Here is a 21,737-nt window from a genome sequence, read left to right as displayed (position 1 = left end):
GGCGGGATGCGCGGAGCCGGCCAGCGAGCCCCCGGGTGGCAGTGGCAGCGGCAGCGGCAGCTTCGGTCGCAGCGCCCCGGGGTGAGTGGCCGTGGGGTCCGCTCCTAGCCCCGAGCATGGCCGCTTAGGCTTGGGTCACCGCGTTTCCAAGAGCATCCTTGCTTGCTCCTGCCCAGCGCTGGCTGGAGGGTCCAGACAACTTTGTTCCGCTGTGAAAAATGAAGGACAGAATAGAATTCCAAGCAACCAGGCTGACGATAAATCCATTTAATACTCGGAGAGACCGCATGGATCGGAGCGGTGTCCTCCAGACCCACAGTTCTATGGCCATTTGTTTGGACTCCGGGGTCGGAGGGCTCAAAATCGTATCTATTGTTTGTTTGTTTGTTTATAACCTCGCGAGTCCTGAACTTTCGTAAGGACCCTTGGGAGAAAAAGCATTTTCCCCTCCAGGAGCTTCGGGTTCGGTGGGGGTGGTAGTGTGGGCTGTGGCGATGCGACAGGGATAGTGATAGTGAAGTCTTATAATCCCACAGCCACTGGATCTGTGAAACTCAACAACCTGATTCCTTCTGAAACAGATGGCTTTTTTTTTTTTTTCTCATCCTTAGCGCAAAAGGTCAGAGCTGCAGCAGAAGTTAACCCCTCGTTGGGCTCTCCCCCTACTCCACCCCAATCCACGGTTAAACTCCAAGAGAAAGAGCAGTAGGAGGTGTCACTCAGAAATTCAATTCGGGCACAGCCTCAGCCTCTCTATTTGCAGAAGATACACTGAAATGCCAGCCACTTCCTTCTGCCGGCTCTGCTGGCTTAAGGAAACACTTGGGGTTTCTCCGCCTGGTTTGAGAGATTAGGGGAGGTTCCTGCTCTAGGATACACCCATATCAGAGCCTCTCTTGGCAAGAGCCCTCTCTCCTAGCTGCTGGGCTGTTTTTTTCTTTGCTGCTAGTGTCTCCCTACTCTCACCGCCCCTCCCCTAGGTTGATAGGAAAATAAATGTCTCTCTAGCTAAGTAAGCATCCCACCTTCTTCTCTAAACTTCCCCATAACGAAACAGCCCTCTTCTCATCCTTTGGGTGAGGTGGATACATCAGGTATGGGTGCTCCCAATCTGGGCTGCCCACGAAGGTGGGAGGGTGAGGATCGCTGGTAGGTGTCGCTGTCCAGTGGAAAAGCCGAGCACTTAGGCTGTTTCCCCTCCTTGTAACTCCCCCGGAGCTGGGGAGTAATGAGGCACCTTGTTCTGAACATTTGTTTACAGCCAGTTGCTGCTCCGGACCTTCCCAGGGAGCGTTCCCTGGTTGGTGGCAGCTCCTGAGTGCTGTCTGACACTGGTGGCTTTAAAGGCCATCTTCGGAGTCTCCTGGCTTCTTGGATCTGATTGGGTCTGCCTCTTGTTTTGGCTACTGCTGCCCCTGAGATGATCCTATGCAAGGACAGCTGGGTCCCCCACAGCTTGCTGCGGCCCTGCAGGCCGATTGCCTGCTGCTATCTTGGCACTTGCTCTTCAGCAGGGCAACTCTGGGTTCCTGCCCCCTCCCGGCACCTCCCCAAAGTTGCTGGGGCTGCTGGGATTCCTTCTGCCTTGTCAACAGGGGGAAAATACAACCGCCCATGGCAAACGCCAACCAAACTACCTGCTTGCTCTGGCAAGTCTTCCCTGGTCTTGGGTGGGTGGGCTAGCTGCCAGGAGTTCAGCAGGCACACAAGGTGCTTCCCTTCCTCCCTCACAGAGACCCTGACCCCCTAAATCGCATAGATGCTATCTTGCAGGCCTCACTCTAGAGACTCAACCCAATCAACCAGGCAAAACTTGTATAGGGCTGATCCTGGAAGCGTGCCTGTAGATAAGGGTCTGTAAAGAAGGAGATGATGTGGTCTTGGTACTCAGAGGACTCGAAGTCTATTTGGGGCAACAAAATAGCCACAAATGAAACAGAAAGTGAATGTTAAACTGTCTGAGAAGAGAAGCACTGATAGGCTGGAGAAGTTAGGCAAGACTGTGCCCAGAGGAAGTTGAACTTGAGTGGGCCTTGAAGGAAGGGTAAGATTTGAGGGTGGGGGCAGGGGGCATGCACATCCAAAAAGTGGGCAGGAGCAAAGGGGCAGAGATGCAAGTGTGTCACAATTTCCTCCCGTCTCTCCCACGCCTGACCCTACCTACACTGCAGCACTTGGCTTAATCATTGGTTAGTCCTGATCTTGAACTGGATGTGGCTGTCACATCAGTGTCACCCCTAGCACCTGCTTACCTATCTTGTTTCCTCCATATATCATGATTGTAATGAACTGGCCTGATGTGATTATCATCAGTCTGTCTCCTGTCTACAAACACTTGACCAGTGTTCTTCAAGCAGAGGCTCTGGGAGGGCCTGATTCAGAACAAACTGGAGGACCATTGAAATGCAGACTCCTGAGCCCCTGAATCTGACTGTCTTCGGGTGGGATCTACTAACCTGCCTTTGTAACAAGCTCCCCAGGCGATCTGCAAGCTGCAACAAGCTCCTCCTGCTGCTCTAGACCAGTGGTTCTCAATCCCCTATTCCCCATGGCAATGTTTGGAGACTTCTGTGGCATTCATACTGGGGAGAGGAGAGTGCTGCTGCATGCAGAGGGAAGAGGCCAAAGAGGTTGTAAAGACCTATAATGCATAGTTTGCCCCCAGCAACAAATAATTTTCCAGCCCCAAATGTCAGTAGTGCTGAGGTTGAGAAACTGCTCTAGACCGAAAGCTCCATGCGGTGGGGATTTGCTCTTTTTTCTTTTTCTTTCTTTCTTTTTTTTTTTTTTTCTGAGATGGAGTCTCACTGTGTCACCCAGGCTGGAGTGCAGTGGCGCGATCTCAGCTCACTGCAAACTCTGCCTCCCAGGTTCAGGCCATTCTCCTGCCTCAGCCTTGGCAAGTAGCTGGGACTACAGGCGCCTGCCACCACACCCAGCTAATTTTTTGTATTTTTAGTAGAGACGGGTTTTCAGCGTGTTAGCCAGGATGGTCTTGATCTCCTGACCTCGTGATCCACCCGCCTCGGCCTTCCAAAGTGCTGGGATTACAGGCATGAGCCACTGCGCCCAACCAATTTGCTCTGTTTTGTTCCCAGCTGCACTGTGAACACCAAACGTGGTGTCCAGCACATAAGATGTTCTCAATAAATATTGGATAATGAATAAATAATTGAAGGTAGGACTATGTGTGTGTGCGCAGGGATTGTAACTGGAAGAGACACAATGAAGAAATGGATACAACTGCTGTGAGGTGGAAGGAAGGGACGAAGAGGGCAGATGTAACAGTGGGTCACTAGCCTCAGCAAAGTGTTTTGAAGATTGAGAAGAACAATTTGCATTTGGTTCATTGGGCCATTGGGAGCTGTGTTTGGCCCTGGAGTAGGGTAATGGCAGGATAAAAGCCCCTAAGAAGGACGTTAGCTGGGTCTCCTACAGGAAGGGTTAAAGAGGTAGAGAGGCTGGGAGGTACTGTCACAGCCCAGTGAAAGTGAGAAGAACTTGTTGCAGGGAGCAGGTCCACTTCAGAGCCAGGGGATTCCTGAAGGCTGCCATTCTTTGCTTCTGTGCTGAGCTGGTGTGATGCCACCTCACAAAGATTTCAGGGACACGGCAAAGGCAGGCTCTTCCAGGGAGAATTTAGCGACAGCCCAGAGCAAATGGCAGTGGGGCTGTGAGTCGATGTGTGCTTACTTCTTTGGACCCTGGGCTCTCCCTGTGCTCTGCAATGGGAGCTTTTGGGAGGACCCCACTGAGAGCAGTCAGAACTCTGGGGGTCCATTTGCAGCACCTCCCTTGGTCAGGAGGGGAGAAGGTGGGGCAGTGCAGGTGGCTTAGTGGGCTCAGTGTCTCTAATGGAGAAAGCATGCGCTATGTGAATGAGGAGAAAAAGACAAGAAACAAAGTTGTGAACGTACTCCTTGATGCTCTTGGCTTCTCCATGTCTGTTTTGATTGATTGAACAAATACTTCATGCAGATTTACTCTTTAAGTGCTAGGGATACAATGGTGTGCAAGGCAGGCACAGTCCAGGGTCTCCAGGGAGCCCGTGGCTATTGGGAAGACAGAAAGCCACGCCTAGAGGAATGGACGAGGGACTCTAAAAACAAGGTGGAGGCACCAGAGAAAATCACTGTGTTTCAAGGTACATGGAGGCATTTGAAGGGGTCTTCAAGAAAGGGGAATGATCCACAGGCATAGGCAGAAGTGAAAGGAAGGGGGATGAAATCGAGTTTGAGCAAGGATTGACAAGTGCAGGCAAGAGTTGAGTGAATCTGCATGACTCAGGGGTTAGAGCTGTATTGCTGGGGGCAGAGTGAGGCAGGCAGGGCCCAATTCCTGAGAAGAAAGTAGGGACCCTGTGAGGATGGCGTGTCTGGGAGGGAGCAGGGAGGGTGACAGCTGTGGGTCTGGATCCTTGTGCGTGGAGCTACCCAGAACTGCGTTGGGAAGAGCCAGACTAGTAATGTAGATTTGGAGTCACCAACCACTGACATCAGTGTTTTTCAAACTTTTATGATTGGGAAGCACAGTATGGCATATGTTATAGCCGGAGACCTTGAACACAGTTATGTACACACTCAACTGAAACATTTTGTGAAGCAATACTTGGCCTTATTACGAGAAATGTACTCTAATGTTTTCTATTTTACTTCATTTAAAAAATCCATTCGCCATGTGCGGTGGCTCATACCTGTAATCCCAGCACTTTGGGAAGCCTAGGCTGGTGGATCATGAGGTCAGGGGTTCGAGACCAGCTTGACCAACATGGTGAAACCCTGTCTCTACTAAAAATACAAAAATTAGCCAGGTGTGGTGGCACACACCTGTAATCCCAGCTACTCAGGAGGCTGAGGCACAAGAATTGCTTGAAACTGGGAGGTGGAGGTTGCAGTGAGCCAAGATCGCACCATTGCACTCCAGCCTGGGTGACAGAGCGAGACTCTGTCTCAAAAAATAAATGAATAAAATTTAAAAATTAAATAAATAAATAAATAAATAAATCCATTCTACTTCCTTAAAAAATACAATGGAATATTGGCCTTAAAAAGAAAGGAAGTTCTGAAATGTGCTACAACATGGATGAACCTTGGAGACCTTGTGTTAAGTGAAATCAGCCAGGCACAAGAGGACAAATACTCTATGATTCCAATGATATGAGAGACCTAGAGTTGTCAAATTCATAAAGACAGAAAGTAGAATGGTGGTTCCTGGGGGCTGGGTGTGGGATGGGGAGTCATCTTTTAATGGGCATGGAGTTTCAGTTTGGAAAGATGAGAAAGTATTGGAGATGGATGGTGGTGATGGTAGCACAGCAATGTGAATGAACTTAATGACATTCAACTGTAGACTTAAAAATGGTTAAAATGGTAAATTTTATGTTATTGTGTATTTTGCCACAATAAAAAGAGTTTTTATTAAAAAAATCTGAGAGCAACCCATTAAATTTTACAATCCGTTGGGTTGAAACCCTCAGTTAGAAAACCACTGATGTGAGCAATGGGATTGGATGAGTCACCAAGGACAGAGCAAAGTGGAAAATGATGATGGGTCTGGGCACAAAGGAGAGCCTTGAAGGATGTCTGCACCTATAAGGGGTCGAGAGAGGAGAGCTGGCTCTGGAAGCCGAGGCTGGAGAGAGGTGGAGGGGAATGAGGAGAGGGAGGTGTTAAGGAAACCAAGGGATGAGGGCGTCAGAGTGAGAGTGGCCAACTGTGGCATGCCGGGAAGAGGGCTCGGGTGGGATAGGATTGAGGTGTCCACTGGGTTGGCAGTAGAGGCAAAGACAGTTTGGGAGAGAGAAGTGGGGACAGGATCCTATTTCAGTGGGCAGGGAGTGAGTGGGGAAAGACAATGTGGAGACAGGGAGCGCAGGTTACCCTTTCTAGGTGTCATTGCTGAGAAGAAAAAGCATTAAAAGAAAGATTTTCCACAATGAGGGGCATGGAAATTGTTCCGTCTTCTTTTAAGTCCCCCACTGACCCCAATCCCCTTTGTTAGTGCTGAAATCTTCATATAAGCTCACAGCCCTAGAGTATTACAACTTCAGGTGTTTACACTTTAACAGAGGGACAGGGAAAGGGCAATGTTTATTTAAAGGTAGGGAAAAAGACATGGTAGATTTTAATAATCTGGTCTGAGTCTATCTTTTAAACTTAATCTCAGGAAAACCAGATAACCTTGGGCCTTGAATGTCTTCCCGTGTCTTTCAATGGAGTTTTATAATTCTCCATAAAGAGTTTGAATGTTTTCTGTTAGATTTACATCTTAGTTAGTTTGGGCTGCTATAACAAATTACCATAGATTTGGTAGCTTAAGCAACGAATGTTTGTTTCTCCTGTTCAAGAGGCTGAAAGTTCAAGATCAAGGTGATAGCATGGTTGGGTTCTGGTGAGGGCCCTCCTGCAGGTTGTAGACTTCTTGTTTCCTCATGTGGGGATGAAAGAGAGGGAGCTAAGTCTCTGACCTCGTCTTATGTGGGCACCAATCCCATTTGTGACTGCTCCACTCTCTGACCTAATCATCCCCCCAAACCTACACCTCTAAATACCATTGCCTTGGGATTCGATTTCAACATAGGAATTTTGGGGGGACACAAACAATTATTTAGTCCGTAACAATTCATGTCTAGCTACATAGTTTTTAACTATTTAAAAACTATGTAAACTGTTTATTATTGTACAAATTATCTTTAAAAAAGTTATATTTTCTAACCATTCGTAGCTGGCATATAGAAATAAATTTGTTTTTTGCATATTAATTTTATAATCAGCAACCTTGATTATGCACATACTGATAATAGTTTATCTGAAGATTATCTGGGGATTTCTATGTAGACATTTTTCTTTCTTTCATTACTACCATTATACCTTAATATATGGTTCTTGTTTTACTGTAGTGGCTAGGACCTTTGACATAATATTCAATCAAAGTGTCGTAGTGAACATCCTCATTTTAGTCCTCATCGTTTTCTTCTTTCTTTTTTTGACAGCTTTATTGAAATAAAATTCACCCACTTAAAGTGTACAGTTAAATGGCTTTTAATATATTCATACAGTTGCACATCTACCACCACAGTCAATTTTAGGACATTTTCATTACTCTACAAAAGAAATCCTGTACCCCTTAGCCATCACTTCCCAGACCCCTATCCCTCCTGGTCCTAGGAATGAGCAAACACACTAGCCTGTTTTCTGTCTCACTAGATTTTCCCGTTTTGAGCATTTCATATAAATGGAATCATATGGTATGTTGTCCTATGTGATTGACATCTTTCACTAAGCAGAATGTTTTCAAGGTTCATCCATGTCATATCATGTATCAGTACTTCATTTATTCTTATTGCAGAATAATATTTCATTGTATGGATAGACTGCATTCTGTTTCTCTGTTCTTCAACTCATAGACATTTATTTGAGTTGTTTTCACTGTTATGTTAAGTTTTTGTGTGGACATAGATTTTCATTTCTCTTGGGTTTATACCTGTGAGTAGAACTGGTTATATGGTAACTCTGTGTTTGCCATTTGATGAACTGCCAGGGTTCTCCAAGGTGGCTGTATCATTTTACATTTTCTCCAGCATTGTATGAGGGTTCCAATTTGTCTACATCCTTGATAACACTTTTATTATCTTTTTTTTGGATTATAGCCATCTCAGTGGTTTTGAGATGACATCTCACTGTGGTTTTGATTTTGCATTTCTCTGATGACTAATGATGTGGAGCATCTTTTAATGTGCTTGTTAGCTATTTGCATATCTTCTTTGGAGAAATATCTATTTAGATTCTTTGCCTTTTTTTTTTTTTTTTTTTGAGAGGAAGTTTTGCCCAGGCTGGAGTGCAATGGTGCGATCTCAGCTCAGTGCAACCTCTGCTGCCCGGTTTCAAGTGATTCTCCCACCTCAGCCTCCTGAGTAGCTGGGATTACAGGTATGTACCACCATGCCTGGCTAATTTTTGTATTTTTAGTAGAGACAGGGTTTCACCATGTTGGCCAGACTAGTCTCGAACTCCTAATCTCAGGTGATCCACCCTTCCCGGCCTCCCAAAGTGCTGGGATTACAGGAATGAGCCACCACGCCCAGCCAGCCACCACGCCCAGCCCCTTTGCCTATTTTTATTTATTTATTTATTTATTTTTGAATTATACTTTTAAGTTCTAGGGTACATGTGCACAACGTGCAGGTTTGTTACATATGTATACATGTGCCATGTTGGTTTGCTGCACCCATCAACTCATTATTTACATTAGGTATTTCTCCTAATGCTATCCCTCCCCCAGCCCTCCACCCCCTGACAGGCCCCAGTGTGTGATGTTCCCCACCCTGTGTCCAAGTGTTCTCATTGTTCAATTCCCACCTATGAGTGAGAACATGCAGTGTTTGGTTTTCTGTCCTTGTGATAGTTTGCTTAGAATGATGGTTTCCAGCTTCATCCACGTCCCTGCAAAGGACATGAACTCATCCTTTTTTATGGCTGCATAGTATTCCATGGTATATATGTGCCACAATTTCTTAATCCAGTCTATCATTGATGGACATTTGGGTTGGTTCCAAGTCTTTGGTACTGTGAATAGTGCTGCAACAAACATATGTGTGCATGAGTCTTTATAGTAGCATGATTTATAATCCTTTGGGTATATACCAAGTAATGGGATGGCTGGGTCAAATGGTATTTCTAGTTCTAGATCCTTGAGGAACTGTCACACTGTCTTCCACAATCATTGAACTAATTTACACTCCCACCAACAGTGTAAAACTGTTCCTATTTCTCTACATCCTCTCAAGCATCTGTTGTTTCCTGACTTTTTAATGATCGCCGTTCTAACTGGTGTGAGATGGTATCTCATTGTGGTTTTGATCTGGATTTCTCTGATGACCAGTGATGATGAGCATTTTTTCATGTTTCTGTTGGCTGCATAAATGTCTTCTTTTAAGAAGTGTCTGTTCATATCCTTTGCCCACTTTTAGATGGGGTTGTTTGTTTTTTTCTTGTAAATTTGTTTAAATTCTTTGTAGATTCTGGATATTAACCCTTTGTCAGATGGGTAGATGGCAAAAATTTTCTCCCATTCTGTAGGTTGCTTGTTCACTCTGATGGTAGTTTATTTTGCCATGCAGAAGCTCTTTAGTTTAATTAGATACCATTTGTCTATTTTGGCTTTCGTTGCCATTGCTTTTGGTGTTTTAGTCATGAAGTCCTTGCCCTTGCCTATGTCCTGAATGGTATTGCCTAGGTTTTCTTCTAGGGGTTTTATGGTTTTAGGTCTAACATTTAAGTCTTTAATCCATCTTGAATTAATTTTTATATAATGTGTAAGGAAGGGATCCAGTTTCAGTTTTCTACATATGGCTAGCCAGTTTTCCCAGCACCATTTATTAAACAGGGAATCCTTTCCCGATTTCTTGTTTTTGTCAGGTTTGTCAAAGACCAGATGGTTGTAGATGTGTGGTGTTATTTCTGAGGCCTCTGTTCTGTTACATTGGTTTATATATCTGTTTTGATACCAGTACTATGCTGTTTTGGTTACTGTGGCCTTGTAATATAGTTTGAAGTCAGGTAGCGTGGTGTCTCCAGCTTTGTTTTTTTTGCTTAGGACTGTCTTGGCAATGTGGGCTCTTTTTTGGTTCCATATGGACTTTAAAGTAGTTTTTTCCAATTCTGTGACGAAAGTCATTGGTAGCTTGATGGGGATGGCATTGAATCTGTAAATTACCTTGGGCAGTATGGCCATTTTCATGATATTGATTCTTCCTATCCATGAGCATAGAATGTTCTTCCATTTGTTTGTGTCCTCTTTTATTTCATTGAGCAGTGGTTTGTAGTTCTCCTTGAAGAGGTCCTTCACATCCCTTGTAAGTTGGATTCCTAGGTATTTTATTCTCTTTGTAGCAATTGTGGATATGAGTTCACTGATGATTTGGCTCTCTGTTTGTCTGTTATTTGTGTATAGGAATGCTTGTGATTTTTGCAGATTGATTTTGTATCCTGAGACTTTGCTGAAGTTGCTTATCAGCTTAAGGAGATTTTGGGCTGAGATAATGGGGTTTTCTAAATATACGATCATGTCATCTGCAAACAGGGACAATTTGATTTCCTCTTTTCCTAATTGAATACCCTTTATTTCTTTCTCTTGCCTGAATGCCCTGGCCAGAACTTCCAACACTATGTTGAATAGGAGTGGTGAGAGAGGGCATCATTTTCTTGTGTGAGTTTTCAAAGGGAATGCTCCCAGTTTTTGCCCATTCAGTATGATATTGGCTGTGGGTTTGTCATAAATAGCTCTTATTATTTTGAGATACGTTCCATCAACACCTAGTTTATTGAGAGTTTTTAGCATGAAGAGCTGTTGAATTTTGTTGAAGGACTTTTCTGCATCCATTGAGATAATCATGTGTTTTTTGTCGTTGGTTCTGTTTATGTGATGGATTATGTTTATTGATTTGCATATGTTGAACCAGCCTTGCATCCCAGGGATGAAGCCCACTTGATCGTGGTGGATAAGCTTTTTGATGTGCTGCTGGATTCGGTTTGCCAGTATTTTATTGAGGACTTTTGCATCGATGTTTATCAGGGATATTTGTCTAAAATTCTCTTTTTGGTTGTGTCTCTGCCAGGCTTTAGTATCAGGATGATTCTGGCCTCATAAAATGAGTTAAGGAGGAGTCCCTCTTTTTCTATTGATTGGAATAGTTTCAGAAGGAATGGTACTAGCTCCTCATTGTACCTCTGGTAGAATTCGGCTGTGAATCCGTTTGGTCCTGGACTTTTTTTGGTTGGTAGGCTATTAATTATTGCCTCAATATCAGAACCTGTTATTGGTCTATTCAGAGATTCAACTTCTTCCTGGTTTAGTCTTGGGAGGGTGTATGCTTCCAGGAATTTATTCATTTCTTCTAGGTTTTCTAGTTTATTTGCGTAGAGATGTTTATAGTATTCTCTGATGATAGTTTGTATTTCTGTGGGATCGGTGGTGATATCCCCTTTATCATTTTTTATTGCATCTATTTGATTCTTCTCTCTTTTTTTCTTTATTGGTTTTGCTAGCGGTCTATCAATTTTGTTGATCGTTTCAAAAAACCAGCTCCTGGATTTGTTGATTTTTTGAAGGGTTTTTTTGTGTCTCTATCTCCTTCAGTTCTGCTCTGATCTTAGTTATTTCTTGCCTTCTGCTAGCTTTTGAATGTATTTGCTCTTGCTTCTCTAGTTCTTTGAATTGTGATGTTAGGGTGTCAATTTTAGATCTTTCCTGCTTTCTCTTGTGGGCATTTAGTGCTATAAATTTCCCTCTATACACTGCTTTAAATGTGTCCCAGAGATTCTGGTATGTTGTGTCTTTGTTCTCATTGGTTTCAAAGAACATCTTTATTTCTGCTTTCATTTCGTTATTTACCCAGTAGTCATTCAGGAGCAGGTTGTTCAGTTTCCATGTAGTTGTGCAGTTTTGAGTGAGTTTCTTAATCCTGAGTTCTAATTTGATTGCACTGTGATCTGAGAGACAGTTTGTTGTGATTTCTGTTCTTTTACATTTGCTGAGGAGTGCTTTACTTCCAACTATGTGGTCAATTTTAGAATAAGTGCAATGTGGTGCTGAGAAGAATGTATATTCTGTTGATTTAGGGTGGAGAGTTCTGTAGATGTCTGTTAGGTCTTCTTGGTGCGGAGCTGAGTTCAAGTCCTGGATATCCTTGTTAACCTTCTGTCTTGTTGATCTGTCTAATATTGACAGTGGGGTGTGAAAGTCTCCCATTATTATTGTGTGGGAGTCTAAGTCTCTTTGTAGGTATCTAAGGACTTGCTTTATGAATCTGGGTGCTCTTGTATTGGGTGCATATATATTTAGGATAATTAGCTCTTCTTGTTGAATTGATCCCTTTACCATTATGAAATGACCTTCTTTGTCTCTTTTGATCTTTGTTGGCTTAAAGTCTGTTTTATCAGAGACTAGGATTGCAACCCCTGCTTTATTTTGCTTTCCATTTGCTTGGTAGATCTTCCTCCATCCCTTTATTTTGAGCCTATTTATGTCTCTGCACATGAGATGGGTCTCCTGAATACAGCACACTGATGGGTCTTGACTCTTTATCCAAATTGCCAGTCTATGTCTTTTAATTGGAGCATTTAGTCCATTTACACTTAAGGTTAATATTGTTATGTGTGAATTTGATCCTGTCATTATGATGTTAGGTGGTTATTTTGCCCGTTAATTGATGCAGTTTCTTCATAGCATCGATGGTGTTTACAATTTGGCATGTTTTTGCAGTGGCTGGTACCGGTTGTTCTTTTCCATGTTCAATGCTTCCTTCAGGAGCTCTTGTAAGGCAGGCCTGCTGGTGACAAAGTCTCTCAGCATTTGCTTGTCTGTAAAAGATTTTATTTCTCCTTCACTTATGAAGCATAGTTTGGCTGGATATGAAATTCTGGGTTGAAAATTCTTTTCTTTAAGGAGGTTGAATATTGGCCCCCACTCTCTTCTGGCTTGTAGGGTTTCTGCTGAGAGATCCGCTGCTAGTTGATGGGCTTCCCTTTGTGGGTAACCCGACCTTTCTCTCCGGCTGCCCTTAACCTTTTTTCCTTCATTTCAACCTTGGTGAATCTGACAATTATGTGTCTTGGGGTTGCTCTTCTCAAGGAGTATCTTTTTGGTGTTCTCTGTATTTCCTGAATTTGAAGTTTGGCCTGCCTTGCTAGGTTGGGGAAGTTCTCCTGGATAATATCCTGAAGACTGTTTTCCAACTTGGTTCCATTCTCCCCCTCACTTTCAGGTACACCAATCAAATGTAGATTTGGTCTTTTCACATAGTCCCATATTTCTTGGAGGCTTTGTTCACTTCTTTTTACTCTTTTTTCTCTAAACTTGTCTTCTTGCTTTATTTCATTAATTTGATCTTCAATCACTGATACCTTTTCTTTCACTTGATCGAATCGGCTATTGAAGCTTGTGCATGCATCACGAAGTTCTTGTACCATAGTTTTCAGCTCCATCAGGTCATTTAAGGTCTTCTCTACACTGTTTATTCTAGTTTAGCCATTCCTGTAACCTTTTTTCAAGGTTTTTAACTTCCTCGCGATGGGTTAGAACATGCTCCTTTAGCTCGGAGAAGTTTGTTATTACCGACCTTCTGAAGCCTACTTCTGTCAACTCATCTAAGTCATTCTCTGTCCAGCTTTGTTCCATTGCTGGCGAGGAGCTGTGATCCTTTGGAGGGGAAGAGGTACCCTGGTTTTTAGAATTTTCAGCTTTTCTGCTCTGGCTTCTCCCCATCTTTGTGGTTTTATCTACTTTTGGTTTGTTGGTGACCTACAAATGGGGTTTTGGTGTAGATGTCCTTTTTGTTGATGTTGATGCTATTTCTTTCTGTTTGTTAGTTTTCCTTCTAACAGGTCCCTCACCTGCAGGTCTATTGGAGTTTCCTGGAGGTCCACTCCAGACCCTGTTTGCCTGGGTATCACCAGCGGAGGCTGCAGAACAGCAAATATTGCTGCCTGATCCTTTCTTTGAAAGTTTCGTCCCAGAGGGGCATCCGCCTGTATGAGGTGTCTGTCAGTCCCTACTGGGAGGTGTCTCCCAGTTAGGCTATACGGGGGTCAGGGACCCCCTTGAGGAGGCAGTCTGTCTGTTCTCAGAGATCAAAGACCATGCTGGGAGAACCACTGCTCTCTTCAGAGCTGTCAGACAGGGACGTTTAAGTCTGCAGAAGTTTCTGCTGCCTTTTGTTCGGCTATGCCCTGCCCACAGAGGTCCCTTTGCCTATTTTTAAAGTGGATTATTTTACTTTTTCTTCTTGAGTTGTAAGAGTTCTTTATATATTTCAAGTATAAGTTGCTTATCAGGTATGTGATTTGCAAAACATGTCTTTTCACTTTTTTGGTGGTCCTTTGAAGCACAAAAGTTTTACATTTTTATGAAGTCCAATTCTTCTACTTTTTTTTTGTTGTTGATTGCTTGTGCTTTAGGTGTCATATCTAAGGAACCATAGCCTAATCCAACATCACAAAAATTTACACTTAAACTTTTTTCTAAGTATTATACAGTTTTAGCTCTGACATTGAGATCTTTGACCCATTTTGAGTTAATTTTTGTATATGGTATGATTAATCCTAATTGTAAAGGGAATGTTAAAAAAGTGTCATCATTGAATATGTTTGCTTATTTTTTTAAGATATTTTCTAATAGGTAAAGTTCCACACATTTGTAGAATGTGTTAAAAGTTTTGTTTTTTCTTATTTTGAAAATTATATTTATTTATTTATTTATTTTTTACATGGAGCGTCACTCTGGCACCCAGGCTGGAGTGCAGTGGCTTGATCTCGGCTCACTGCAACCTCCACCTCCTGGGTTCAAGTGATTCTCATGCCTCAGCCTCCCGAGAAGCTGGGATTACAGGCATGCGCCACCATGCCCAGCTAATTTTTGTATTTTTAGTAGAGAGGGGATTTCACGATGTTGCTCAGGCTGGTCTGGAACTCCTGACCTCAGGTGATCCATCCTCCTTAGCCTCCCAAAGTGCTGGGATTACAGGTGTGAGCCACTGCATCCAGCCAAAAATTGTATTTAGATATTAATTTTATAAGTACTTTTTCTACATCTATTGAATGGTGTGTAGTTTTTCCCCTTTAACCTTTTGATGTGGTAAATTACATTAATAGATGTTCAACTTATAATTTTAGGGGTAAACCCAGCTTGTTTATGGTATATTATTTGTTTTATATGATGTGAGATTTTGTTCGCTATTATTTTTATTCAGGATGATCTGTTCTTTTTCTTGAATGCTATTGGATGTAATTTTCTCTTATCATGCTATCTTTGCCTGGTTTTAAAATCAGTCTTGCAAATGAGTTGAGAATGTTAAAACTTTATTCTCTGTAATGACTTATGCACGTTTTTGAGATTCATCTATTCTTTAAATGTTTGGTAGACCTCACCTCTACAACCATCTGCACCTAATGTTTTCCATATGGGAAAACTTTACTAATCCATTAAGTCTTACTAATTAAGACTTATTAATCAAGTTACTGATCCATTTCTTTAGTAATTGTAAGAGTATTTAAGTTTTCTATTTCTTCAATCAATTTTGGTAAATTATATTTTTCTAGAAATTAAAAGAAATCAAGTTTATTGGCAAAATTTATAATATGCTGTATTTCATCTCTGTCATATCCATTGGTTTGCCCCTTTTTAATTCTTAATATTATTTACTTGTTTCTTTTTCTGTTTTTTACATTGTCTCTGTAAAATGATCAGATTTTGGCATTGTTGATTTTCTCTTGGATATTTGCTTTCTATTTTATTAATTTTTATGCTTTGATTTTATTCTGTCATTTTTCTAACTTCCTAAGTTGGGTGCTTAGCTCTTCAGTTAACAGTCTTTCTATTTTCTAATGTAAACTTTTGAAGTTATAAAATTTCCTCTAAATATTTCTTTAATTAAATCTCTTCAATTTGGGGATGATGATGATAACAAGAACTCAGAACGACATTGCATTTACTATGTGCCAGTTACTAGTCCATGTGCTTTATGTGTTAACATACTGAATCCATATAACACAAGTAATAGATACTGTTACCAGGGGCTATTTTATAGATGAGGAAACTGAGCCACAGTGAGGTTAAGTAATTTGTTCAAGGTCATACAGCTAGTAAATACCAGATGTATTTTCAATATCTTGAATTCCAATTATTTTCTAATTTCTATCATAATTTACTCACTCATGAAGTTAGAAGTGCTTTAAAATGTCCAGAGGCTTCAAGTTTTTCCTTATCTTTTTGATTTTTTTAACTCAAAGGTATTGTGGTGAGAGAACATGATATTTATGATATTGATTCTTTTTTTTTAAATTTGCATGTCTTTCATTCTATGTCTGTTGTAACTAGCACATACTTACAGTTTTTAATACCTAGTCTGACAATCTCTGTCTTCTACTTAGAAAGTTTAGTATATTTACATTTATTGTGATTACTGATGACTAAGGATTTATTTCTGCCATCATATTTTGTGTGTTTCACATACCTTGCCTTTTCTCCCTTCTTTTCTTTTGCATTATTTGTGCTTTCTTGGCTTTAGGAGGAGGTTCCCAGTGTGACCCTCCTTGGGAGGGCCCTTTGGCCATTACAAGGGAAGCATGAATCACCGAGATTGGCTGACGAATGCATCTACTACTTCTTTTCTTTCCAGACTATTCATCAATTTAATAAGGCATTTAAAAGACATTTTAATTGTTATTTTAGTGTTTTTTAGTGGGAGGATGTTGCAGATTGGATTCCCTGGAAAGTAGACTCTGAGTCAGAGATTAGAGTGTAGGATGTTTATTGAGAAGTGTTCTTGGGATCAGTATCTGAGAAAGAGAGAAGGAAATATGACTGGCCACAGGGAGAAATTGAGCTGCAATACAGTTCCAGAGAAAGCCTCAGTGGACCCCATAGGCAGCCCTGGAGCTGGGCTGTCTCTTCATACTTGCCCAGAGTTGGGGTGAGGGGGCCTGGCCTTTATACCTGGAAGAGGTATATGCCCTGGAAGAGGACATAACCTTGAGCAAGGTGGCTCTGCTCACCTGTGGCAATTCTCAAAGAGGAATGAGAGCTGAGGGCTGTCGGCTCATGGCACCCCCAACAGGTGGGGAGAAGTCCTTCATTCCCGAAGGTGATGTGGTGGGGTATGTCACAGCACCTGCCCCAGAGGGCTTCTCAGTCGGCCACTTTGTTGGAAATAGAAATCTTTGAATGTCTCTGTTCCCCAAACAAAAATCTCATGCCTAATTGTCAGTCTGTGCTGAAGCCCACTCTGGAAGTTGAATGTTTCTCCCCTGTCAGCCAAGGATCTATTTTTTTCGAGGTGGAGTCTCGCTCTGTTACCCATGCTGGAGTGCAGTGGCACCATCTCAGCTCACTGCAACTTCCGCCTCCCGGGTTCAAGCAATTCTCCTGCCTTAGCTTCCTGAGTAGCTGGGATTACAGGCTCATGCCAATTTAATTTTTGTATTTTTTGTAGAGTCGGGGTTTCGCTATGTTGGCCAGGCTGGTCTTGAACTTCTGACCTCAGGTGATCCACCCGCCTCAGCCTCCCAAAGTGCTGGGATTACAGGCATGAGCCACCACACCCGGCCAGTGAAGGGTCTTTTACGCATGTCACATCTGTCCTAACTCTGGGCCTTCACCCATGCTGCCTCCGACCCGCTGTCCCCTCCCAGCTGTCTTTCAGTCCAAATCCTGCTTCTCTTTCTGGTCTCAGCCCACGGTGTTCTTTCTCTCCTCTGAATTCACAGCACCATGGTGTCTCTACTTAGCACATCCTGCTCAGCACTGTCCCATTGCTTTTCTATGTGATTGTGCAGTGGACAGGAAATGAGACCAGGAGTTTTGTCCTGCCTCAAGTACAGAGGACCCTCCTATGCTTTGTCTTCCCTCCAGCCTTCCTCTCTCCTGCACCTTCAGGGCAAAAAGCTGGGCTGCCTGCATGTGGCTGGTGCAGGCCTGAGACTTGAGGATGCGAAACTGGGTCAAGGAAAAGTACAGCCTGACTTTGTGCTGCCTACATGTGTATATTCGAAGGCCCTCATCACGGAGCCAACTCTCCCCCGACCCAGGGGACAAAGCCTTCTGTTCGACTGCCCCGAGAAACAGGCACAGCCCCAGGAGATTGGGACCACAGGGACTGGAGGATCTATCCAGAGTGTGGTTCTCGAGGGGGAGGGTGCCCTGGAAAGAAGGGATGCTGCTCTGACTGCAGCCTGGGTGTGTGGTGGGTCAGCAGAGTGACTTTACAGTTTCGCTGGTCAGAGCAAGTTTCTCCTGAGCACTTGCTGCAAAACTGAGATGAGGTGAGGCCAGCAAGTGATCCAGGGAACAAAATTTAAGGTGGCCTCTACTCTCAGGCGTTAACTTTGTATTTACATGAGTCTGAGAATGAGGACCTCTTTAAATGTTGTGTGCTGGGTGCCTTGCTGGCCTTCCTCTAATCCTAGCTCTGAACTGCCATATGCCCAGCCCTGCACCAGGTGTTGGATGTGAGTTTCCTGTACCTTCCTCAGATATCTCTCAGGAGCACAGTGATACCCTCTTACTCCCGGATTCCGTCTCTTCCTTGCCCCACCCACCTTTTTTTTTTTTTTTTTTTTTTTGACATTTCTGTTTTCCAGGGATTTACCTCTTAGAGAATTTAATTTCTTCTTTTTGATGTATCCAGGTCATTCACTTCTTATCTAATAATTCTCTAATTTAGCTCTTAACCCTACCTATTATCCTAGGGACACCCCTCCTCCCCACAGGTGAAGGATTCATGAGGTAATAATATTAACTATTGGCCAGGAGTGTTGTCTCATGTCTGTAATCCCAGCATTTTGAGAGGCCGAGGTGGGCAGATTACCTGAGGTCAGGAGTTTGAGACCAGCCTGGCCAACGTGCTGAAATCCTATCTCTACTAAAAATACAAAAATTAGTTGGGTGTGGTGGTGCATGCCTGTAATTCCAGCTCCTCAGGTGGCTGAGGCAAGAGAATCGCTTGAACCTGGGAGGTGGAGGTTGCAGTGAGCCAAGATTGCACCACTGCACTCCAGCCTGGGCCACACAGTGAGACTCTGTCTCAAAAAAAAAAAATTAATTATTAACATTCACTAAGGGATCATGAGGCAGGTTCTAACCTAAGAAGCTAATCCTAAATGAGGATTATTTCATTTAATCCTCTCCATAGTCTTATTAAATACATAGTCTTCCTCATTTCATATTCTTGCAGAGAGGGGAAGTAACATGTGTAAAGTCACACAGCTGGTAAGACCCTTGTAAGAGATGCTTTATTCATCTCTAAGTTCTCAGGTCCTAGCACAGTGCCTGACACTAATTGTTGAATGGATGGATTCATACGAAGGGAATCCTGAAACTTTATCCTAACAATCAAGAAACATTCGTTAAACGCCCCCTCAGCTTTGCACTGGGGGAGAGGGGATGCTACTCAAGAATTATTTGGTATGATTCATGTCCTTAAGAAACTTACAGAACACTTAAAGAGACAAACATGAAAAATTATGTAAGACAGTGTATAAATAAACTCGCAGTTTTGTGGCATAGACTATAAATCTTGTAGGTTTCAGAGGAGACAGCAATGGAGGGGGGTGGGAGTACCCTGGTGGGACCTGACAGAGGCTTTGAAGAACTGGTGGGTCTCAGAGACTGGATTTGGGGGTATCTGGGGGACAGGCTGAGGTGTTGAGGCAGGAGGAGCAGGTGATGGAAGCTATCAAAGATTTGAAAGTTTCTTTTTAGACAACATAGCTCTGTGAAGCTGACTGACGGCCTGTCTGGTCTCTGTTTAGCCTCATGCAGTGTGAGTGGGTGGGCAAGGTGGCTTCCTCTCTTCCAGCTCTGGTGACGTGGGGCACAAGGGACTGGTCCCTCAGGAGAATGGCTCAGGCTGGGCTTTGCTGGCTCCTTCCAGGGGGCCCACAGGTCCTGCAGAGCCCCTGGACTGGGTGGGTGGAGGGAATGGAAATAAGGCAGGTAAGCCAGGATATGTGTATGGGATGCCACACTGTGGGGGTTCTGGGGGTTTAATGCCACATTGGGTCAGCGGGGGGTGTCCTGGGAGAATAAAATGCATCCACGCTCACTCCAGCCTGGTATCCCATCTGATTTTGTGCTGCATTTGCCGAGTCTCTGGGCAAAGGAAGGCCAAACCTCCCTCCCCTCACTCCTCCAGCCTGCCAACTCCCCATTCTTCCTCAGCAGATCAAAGGATCAATACTTCCTAAGACCACCATTGCCATTTCTTGGAAATAAACCACACCCCACAACCCCCAAAAGAAGGCTTAAAGGAAGCAAGAATTCCCAAGTGCTTTCTCTTTCTTCCATGTTAGGCTGGGTTGTTGTCCTCCTTCTAATCCAAGTTCATTTTGGGGGGTTCTCTTTCCACCCAGCAGTGCCTGCAGAGCCAATATCCCCACATCTATGTGCCCCTACCCCCACCCGGTGCACTTCTGCTGGTGAGGTGCTATTCTGCAGGTCCAATCTCAGGCCCCTCTTAGTTCAGGTTGGTTAATTGGTTCATTCATCATTCATGCAGAAAGCATCCATTGTGTGCCCTTTGTGTTCTAGCCCTGCACTGTCCACTAGCCACTAGCCCCATGTGACTACTGAGCACTGGAAGTGTTGCGTCTGAGTTGAGACATGCGTCTGTACATATACAATACACGTTGGATTTCGAAGACATAATACAAAAAAGGATGTGACATATCTCCTTAATTTTTTTATATCGTTTGTGTGTTGAAATGATAATATTTGAATATATTAGGTTAGAATAAGTATATTATTGAAATGAATTTTACCTGTTTCTTTTTACTTTAAAAAAATCTTTTTGAGAATTGTAGATTCATACGCAGCTGTAACAACACAGAGAGAACCTGTATCCACTTCCCCTAATTTCCTCCAAAGATAACATCTTTCAAAACAATATAGTACAATATCACGTCCAGACATGGTGGCTCATGTCTGTAATACTAGCGCTTTGGGAGGCCAAAGTGGGAGGATCACTCGACCCCGGGAGTTTGAGACTAGCCTGGGCAGCAGAGTGATACCCTGTCTGTACGAAAAAAAAAAAAAATTATCCAGGTGTGGTGGTGCATGCCTGTAGTCCTGGCTACTCAGGAGGCTGAGGTGGGAGGATTGCTTGGACCCAGAAAGTTGATGCTGCAGTCAGCTATGACGGCACTGCTACATTCCAGCCTGGGCAACAGGGCAAGACCCTGTCTCAAAAACTAAAACACCCCAAACAATATAGTACAATATCAGAACCAGGAAATTCACATTGATACAATCCATCAATTCTCATTTCACCAATTTTGCATGCACTTATTTATAAGTCTGTGTATTTAGTTCTAAGCAATTTTATTACATGAATTTTTACTTTTTTATAATGTGGCTACCAGAAAATTTAAAATTATATATGTGACTCCTGGTATATTTCTATTGGTGCTGCTATAGACGTTGGTTACTGTATTAGTCAGGGTTCTCTAGAGGCACAGAACTAATAGGATAGATGTATTATAAAGGGCAGTTTCTTAAGGAGTATTGACTCACATGATCACAAAGCGAAGTCCCACAATAGGCCATCTACAAGCTGAGGAGCAAGGAAGCCAGTCCAAGTCCCCAAACCTCAAAAGTAGGGAAGCCAGCAGAGCAGTCCTCAGTCTGTGGCCAAAGGCCTGAGAGCTCGTGGCAAACACTGGTGTTAAGTCCAAGAGTCCAAAAGTTGAAGAACTTGGAGTCCGATTTTCCAGGGCAGGAAGCATCCAGCATGGAGAAAGATGAAGGCCAGGAGACTCAGTAAGTCTGCTTTATTCTAGCCACATTGGCAGTTGATTAGATGGTGCCTACCCACATTAAGGGTGGGTCTGCCTCTCCCAGTCCACTGACTGAAATGTTAATCTCCTTTGGCAACACCCTCACAGACACACTCAGGAACAGTATTTTGCATCCTTCAATCTAATCAAGTTGACACTTAAAGTTAACCATCACATTTACCAAGATGGATGAAACAGGGTGCTCTCTTGGGGTAGGGCAGGGAAGGCTCAAACACACATGAAGAGTTTACAACTATCTTATATACTAAGTGCCAAGTGGATAGTGCAAACTCTTGTTCATTGCTGCTGGAGTCGGAAGGCAGAGAGACCCCTCTGGCTAAGGGCGGTGTAGGAGCCCATGCTCACCTTAGAAGGAAGGATGCTCTGCTTGAAACAGGATGGGGGCTCCAG

At 43.3% G+C, this 21,737-nt stretch overlaps 1 protein-coding gene across 3 annotated transcripts in view; it reads left to right on the top strand.

The window, feature by feature from the left end:
- The window catches only part of ST8SIA5 (ST8 alpha-N-acetyl-neuraminide alpha-2,8-sialyltransferase 5), a 104,445-nt gene that overhangs the window by 7,722 nt on the left and 74,986 nt on the right, over positions 1–21,737 (top strand). The window lies entirely within an intron of this gene.

The sequence above is a fragment of the Pan paniscus genome, chromosome 17 (assembly GCF_029289425.2).
Source record: "Pan paniscus chromosome 17, NHGRI_mPanPan1-v2.0_pri, whole genome shotgun sequence".
Lineage (NCBI taxonomy): Eukaryota > Metazoa > Chordata > Mammalia > Primates > Hominidae > Pan > Pan paniscus.
This window is presented reverse-complemented; position numbering and strand designations above follow the sequence as displayed.